Below are 7,607 nucleotides of genomic sequence, written 5' to 3' on the forward strand. Positions count from 1 at the left end.
AAGCCTACGGATATGGGTGCACAGGTGGAGTTGTTGTATTATGTGACGAGCTGGCTATTTTGTTTTCTCCAAAAATGAGATATTTACGATATCACCCGAGTGATAATTTTTGGCTATATACTCTTATAAAAAAGAAACATGACATGCTGTTTTGAGTTTACTTACTGAGTGCATATAACTGATTCAAACATTGCTAAATTACTGTAAAATCATCACTTTACAAATGTCCAAAACGGATTACGCTAACGCGAGCGTCGATCAAGAGTACCCCATTGATGTTCAATGGGGGACAAATCCGGTGATCGGGAAGGCCAAGGTAACAACTGAACATTGATGGAGGAAGACCTGTCAAACACGTGCAACGTGAGGTCGAGCATTGTCATGCTCCAAAGATCAACCGTTGGCGTTGATGAAGGGAACGACGTGACGTTGAACTGGTCTTCTGGCAAAAAGCCTGGCTTCCCACAGCCAATTGCGCACTGTCTGGTCGGAGATTCGACGCAGTCCAGGAATTTGGAATGTTGTGGATGATGCGGCCGTGGTGTTTAAACGAAATGTCTCAACCGGATGAAGCGATCCATGGTCGCGGTGGTAACTCTAGGTCGACCTGACCTGGGTCTGTCATTAACACTCCCAGTATTGTTGTGTCGGGTCCATAGGTTTGAGATGGTCTGTCTGGACACGCTGAAGTGCCTTGCCACCTAATGCTGCAATGCCCGTCCTTGTAAACGGCCGATGGCGTTGTGTCGCTGACCTTCTGTCAGTCTTTTCATTCTCTTGTCGTCTATAGTGGCTTAAAGCAATGCATGTGGAGTATTATTGATGTGGCTTTTTAAAGCCTAAAGTCATAGGCTTCAGCTCAGGGTGATACACAATTTCATGATGCACGTGCATTTCATGTAAGGTGCTTTTTAGCGATTCACTACAGACGTGAGTGTAACGTTAAGTTTTCGTTCAGCGTGTCTTTTTGCAAACGTTTTGTCGTCGGCAACCATTCCCCAACATATTTGGATTCAGCATGTAAAATAGTTTCTTAAAATTCAAATTTTTCCTGTGTCAAGTTTCTTTTTTTGAAGAGTATATATTGTGGTTCTCAAATAATCAAAGTTTAACCCTATTGATATGAACTATAGTAACTTTAAACACCTCGTGGGGATATAAGCCTCACTAAACATCTTTATTATATCGCCGAATGATTTGCATCCATACCGGTTTATATAAGCGAGTGAATGAGTTACTGTTGAGAGTCACATCGGCAGTATTTCAGCTATACATGTTTGTATATGTATTCACACATCAGGAACTTATTATCTGATAATAAAGGGAACGTTTTTCAATAGTTTTCTAGGAATTAACTTGACACACCTTACTTAAAGTCCTCAATGCCAGATGACGTCATTTGCATTTATATCGGAACATGATACCATATATCGAATGGGTTTTTCGCACCGATAACACTAGATATTTCTGTAATGTTGATAAACGTTTATGAGACCCAATCACTGGAATAATATGAAGATAGTGATACGGGCCACTTATCTCAATCCAGGTGCAGCCAAGCCCATGACGATCACGCCTTAATGCCACTCGTTTCCGGGACCTATCCTCGCAACAACGGGATTGTAATCAAATGGCGCGAAAAAAAAAGTCATTATAGCTTTGCTTTAACCAGTTATACCCTACTATTAGTCCCCAAGGGTTCTTGTGACAAGTCCATTCAATTTACCAGGTATGAGTCGTACGTAAATCCAAACTGAACAATACCCATGTGGCGAAAGTGCGTATTTTCTCGGTGGCATCGTATCCTTCAGGAGACCTCGGGGATGACAACGCTTGACAATGAAATGACACCACTGGGATGTTCCGAATGGTGTTAGCAGTTTCAATGAATTACCCGATTGAATTACGCAAACTGCGCAGTATTGGGATTAATTGTTATATATGCAGGGAAGCATCATACACTAAATTAAACATGATGTTGAGTAAGATGAATGTTTACAATTTTTTGTCAGACAATACTGATCACGTGTCACCCTGGGGAGTAGAAACTAGTTGAACAACGACTGATGTTTGTAGCAAAAACAGTTTTTATCCGACTCTCGGAGTAAACCGCTAGTAGACTAGAATATGCAACAATAGCTTTTGGAATGGCAACTGACTGGACTGAAAACCGTTATTAACATTTACAAGAGGCATTACATTCAGCAATTAAAATCAGTAATTTATATCATTACATAGATCTACGTAAACGGCATCATCATCACCGAGCAGCGAGAACAGATAAACACGCTCTGAAGGCGTTTGATTATGTGTTATTCTCACTACTCATTGGTGAATTGTCAAATTCTATAAATGAATGTGATAAACATGGCTTGCAGTTATTCCCTGATTTGTATGAACTATGCCTACGTTTATAATACAGAAGACGTTATTCTAGTATCTGAATCGATTGTCGGTCTTAAAACCAATTAAATGTTCTTGAATCTTGACAATTGGGGATTAACTATTAACCTTGATAAAACACAAATTAATGTCTTCAGAAACGGGGCATTCTTTGAAATGCGGAAAAGTGGCTTATAAAGGAATCAAAATCGCCACTGGACATAGTTACAAATATTTAGGTGTCTGGTTTCCAAGTAATTTAAAAATGACAAAATGCATTTCAGACTTGGCCGGGGAAAAAGAGCACTAAATATAAATTCATATTTGAACCAGGAAGATACCTGTATATCATTATGAACATAAGCTGCGCTCTACTTACACCAAATTTAGATGCAATGTCTTGCCACTACGTTATAATGAAGGTAGATGGCAATCAATTGAACCTGTTTACGTTTCTGTCCCCTTTGCAACACCTCTACAGGGGATGAGTATCATTTCACTCTTGTATGTCACATGTACTATGATTTCAGAACAACTTTTCTTCCGGAATACTTTTGGAAATTCCCTTCTATTCATAAATATAAGTCTATTATATACATCACAGGAGAATCTAATTAATCGTGTACGGTATTACACTTACCATGCCTATATAAATAGAAACATGTATTTAGAAACACTTTAAACTTAATTTGTATATTTTTGTTAACTAAGTTTTGTATATTTTGTCTGTGGGCCCTTGGCCTCATTACAAACTCCTCTTGACTTGATATTATATTCAATCGCGAAACATGATGTTAAGGTTAGATTGTAACATTATTTCGTAGAATTTTTATGAATTCCTAAAGTTCGACTATTAAAAGTAAATCCATTTTAAAGAAGTTTGGTTTAGTGTAAAAGTATTTATGAATTAGCTGTATTAGCTCATTTGATGGTTTAGTGTAAAAGTATTAATGAATTAGCTGTATTCGCTCATTTGATGGTTTAGTGTAAAATTATTCGCTCACTTGATGTTTTAGTGTAAAATTATTTATGAATTAGCTGTATTAGCTCATTTGATGGTTTAGTGTAAAAGTATTTATGAATTAGCTGTATTCGCTCATTTGATAGTTTAGTGTAAAATTATTTATGAATTAGCTGTATTCGCTCATTTGATGGTTTAGTGTTAAAGTATTTATGAATTAGCTGTATTCGCTCATTTGAAAAAAATGGACAGACAAATAAGTAATGGAATTCTATAAGTTCCAAAAGGCAGATTATGATTTTAGGTTCCGAGTTTTAGCAATACATTAGCCAAACATTATCTGGCAAAATGAATACGCAATTGCATTTAGTGAGTGAGTGAGTTTAGTTTTACGCAGCACTCATCAATATTCCAGCTATATGGCGACGGTCTGTAAATAATAGAGTCTGGACCAGACAATCCAGTGATCAACAACATGAGCATCGATCTGCGCAATTGGGATACGATGACAAGTGTCAACCATGTCAGCGAGCCTGATCACCTGTTACTCACTGGATTGTCTGGTCCAGACTCGATTATTTACAGACCGCCGCCATATAGCTGGAATATTGCTGAGTGCGGCGTAGAACTCAACTCACTCACTCACTTATATTATATTGAGGAGAGCTTTCATGTAAGAAAACATGTAAATCGACCCACTGGCTTTTCTGGGTACTTGATCCGGTTACCCTTAGAGGCTTGAGTAAACAGTTACATTTTTCAGATCCATACATGGCTTTGTTCCTCCAGTGTTGCAATTGTAAAGTGATTTCTGTTTAGGGAGGACCATTGTTCAGCGACCTCGCCAACAAACATGGATACACCTCCCGTTGATAGTGTTCAAACTCGGTTGTATCAGAAACGGGAAGCAAAAGATATTGTGTAATTGAAACAGGTATTTGACAGCAAGCATTAATTGAATAGCAATTCTTCCGATAACAATAAACATTGAGTGATCTACAACAGCAATGCCAATATTAAATACATTCAATAAAATGGGGTCTGTGGGGTCTGTGGCGAGTAGCTCGCGTGATGTATGATACATTCAAAATAGTATTGATGGAATACATGTAACTGATAACTAATCGAGGCAGCTTGTATTATTAAATAACAGATTGTGAGTGTATGCTGTAATCTGATTGATTAAAAACGTTCTGAATTGGGACGGTTTCTGCGCACGAATATATTATTGACAGATTAGATCATTTTATTTCAGTATTGAGGCCTCAGGCTTCAGATACGTGCATAAACAAAGGTAAATTATAGACATGACGGTTGAAGAATAACAGAGTATACTGGGACTCAAAAACATCGGGAAAGCAGAAACACCACGACCCGCATCGGCTGTTTACATATGCAAATTACGTGAAATATATTCATCGCTCTTGAAAAAGTCATTTATTTCATTGGAATGTTATGTGTAATCGGAGAAATATTAAAGTATTCATCTTTTCAATAAGTTCTAGAACATTTTGAAACTAGTATGACCCCTACTGCCCTTACATCTAGCATGAATCAAAACTTACTTCATCAAAAGCAATCCTGCGACAACTATAAGGTCATTTGCATATTTTCCGTGCTAAAAATATAACAGGAAGTGACGTATTATGCAACTTCACTCTGCACACGGCAGCAACTTGTTATGGTACGTTTTAAGCCGGAAAAACAATATTTTGTAACGTTATTGTTACCTTGTATCCAAATGAATAGAAGTTTCTGATGTTTGGGTTAAAAGCATGATGATATTACTAATGTGAATGAAATTCCTAAATATTTTTTAATGATCAAACTATTTAGATTCGTTACTTGTCTTAGTAAACGTTTCACAGTGTCATCTGCTTGTACCGCATGCCATAGTAAGAAAGCAGCAATACCGCGATAATAGAGAGTTGCTTCAATTTCTGGGTCAAACGAGACAATCGGAATTGCCGCAATGGTATTAAACGAGTTGCGAACATGTGTCACATTATTTGTGACAGAAATGAAGATTAAAGATCAGTCAACTGAAAATATATATAAAATGCTAAATGTCAGTAGCCGTTCATAACCCCGATGGCGACAACATTAACTACCGCGATAATAGAAGGTCCCATGATACTTGATAACCATTACAAGATTATACAGGAGAGTCACATCAGTTGATTGGAGCATATTTTTCAGAGTATGTTGATAATTTATTAAGGTAGTAGCGTGTGAGCGAAAGTTTAAACGTATCACTTATATATTGGACATTAGAACACAAAACGAATTTAATTTTCGACCTGTTTGGACTTACAAAATGAACAAAGAGTCTTGTCAATCCCCTGTATTGTTGACAATGTCTAATTCGGCGATTCTTATCAAGTTAAGCACTTTCTACTAAGCATTTTACGACTGCCAAGTCAAATGAAAATATGATATTCTTTATATTACGTTTCCTTACCCATTTGTATAATCTGGCTAACATACCATAACAAAGTTTAGAATATCCATCTGGTGGCATATCAAGTACACGTAACCCGTGAAGGTCCGGGTTAGAATATTGATCTTAACCTATGTTTGTCGCAAGGGGCGACTAACAGGATCGGGTGGTCAGGCTCGCTGACTTGGTTGACCATGTCATCGCATCCCAATTGCGCAGATCGATGCTCATGTTGTTGATCACTGGATTGTCTGGTCCAGACTCGATTATTTACATACCGCCGCCATATAGCTGGAATATTGCTGAGTGCGGCGTAAAACCAAACTGATTTCATTCAAGTACACGTAAACACACATGTACTATATGTATTTACCCGTATATAAGACCGTAACGACGCAAATATACTAGGCACTTAAAGAAACTGTGCATACAAAAATTTAAAATCTAAATTTATCAAACCTGTGTAGACACATAAGGATTTAAACTCAGAGATTAGTGACATGTATCCAACATGCATGCACGTGCCACGTTCCGTGACGTCTGTGGGTTCGTCCTTGAGACGTGCAATACGTTGTTGCACGTGCATTCCGGGAAAGAGAAACAGAGCAAATGAATGCCACACAATACTGTCACTTTGGAAAGCTCAACCCCTGCCCTTGTGATTGTTCAAAAAATTAAACGGCTATTGAAACGCATAGCATGCCAAGGCTCATGTCTGCACAACGTCATGAGGCCATTGGGATGGTCCGTGGGGGAATGTCTCAACGACAAGTGGCTGCACATTTCCACTGCCACCGGAACACCATTTCTGCACTGGTGAGACACTATCAGAACACAAATGACGTCATCGATCGGCCACGTTCTGGACGTCCACGTTTAACAACGCCAAGACAGGACAGATGGATAAGGGTGACCCATCTTCGCCACAGGTTTCAGACTGCAGTGATGACTGCCCGAACCACCCCAGGACTTCGCCGTATCCACCCCAACACAGTTCGACAACGTTTACGTCATCACGGGATCAGACCACGACGTCCCTCCATACGGCCTATCCTGACACAACGTCATCGACAAGCTCGCCGAATGTGGTGCCGAAATCATGTCCGCAGACCCTTGTTTTGGTGGAGATATGTTGTTTTTACAGATGAGTCCAGGTTTAACATTTCCCATCGTGCCTATACACGCGTGGGAGAACGTTATGCACAGGCCTGTGTCTTGGAGAGGAATCGCTTTGGAATATCAGCACGCCAAAGAACTCCTTTGGTGATTGTTCAGGGCAAGTTAACTGGTGTGGGCTACAGGGATCAGATTCTTCGACCTGTGGCAATTCCTTTTCTGCAACGTCATGGCCCTGGGTTAACATCCCAACATACATTCTTGCAACACCACAACGTTGACTTACTGCCTTGGCCTGCGAATTCACCGGATCTCTTCCCGATAGAGCATGTTTGGGGCGAGATGGATCGACGTCTACGCCGTCTTCCTCATCCGCCAGATAACGTCCTTGACCTTGCAACAGAACTTGAGAGAATATGGCGTGACATCCCACAAGCCTTCCTTGCACGTTTGATAGGCTCTATGCGTTGTCAATGCACTGCTGTTCTCAATGCCGATGGTGGGCATACCCGTCATTGAGCTTGTGACATGGTCGTTTGACCCCTGTCCCGCTTGTGGACTCGTGACGTCATTGTGATTGACTTTTCAATGGAAATTCTCCCGACGTGTTATGGTCTCATGATCCCTCCATTAAAGTTTATATGTACCTTTGTCATTGTTATCGTACTTATCAACTGGGATAATATTTTGACAATGCACAGTTTCTTT

The sequence above is a fragment of the Haliotis rubra genome, unplaced genomic scaffold (genome assembly GCF_003918875.1).
Source record: "Haliotis rubra isolate DU_JTF1 unplaced genomic scaffold, ASM391887v1 Scf528, whole genome shotgun sequence".
Classification (NCBI taxonomy): domain Eukaryota; kingdom Metazoa; phylum Mollusca; class Gastropoda; order Lepetellida; family Haliotidae; genus Haliotis; species Haliotis rubra.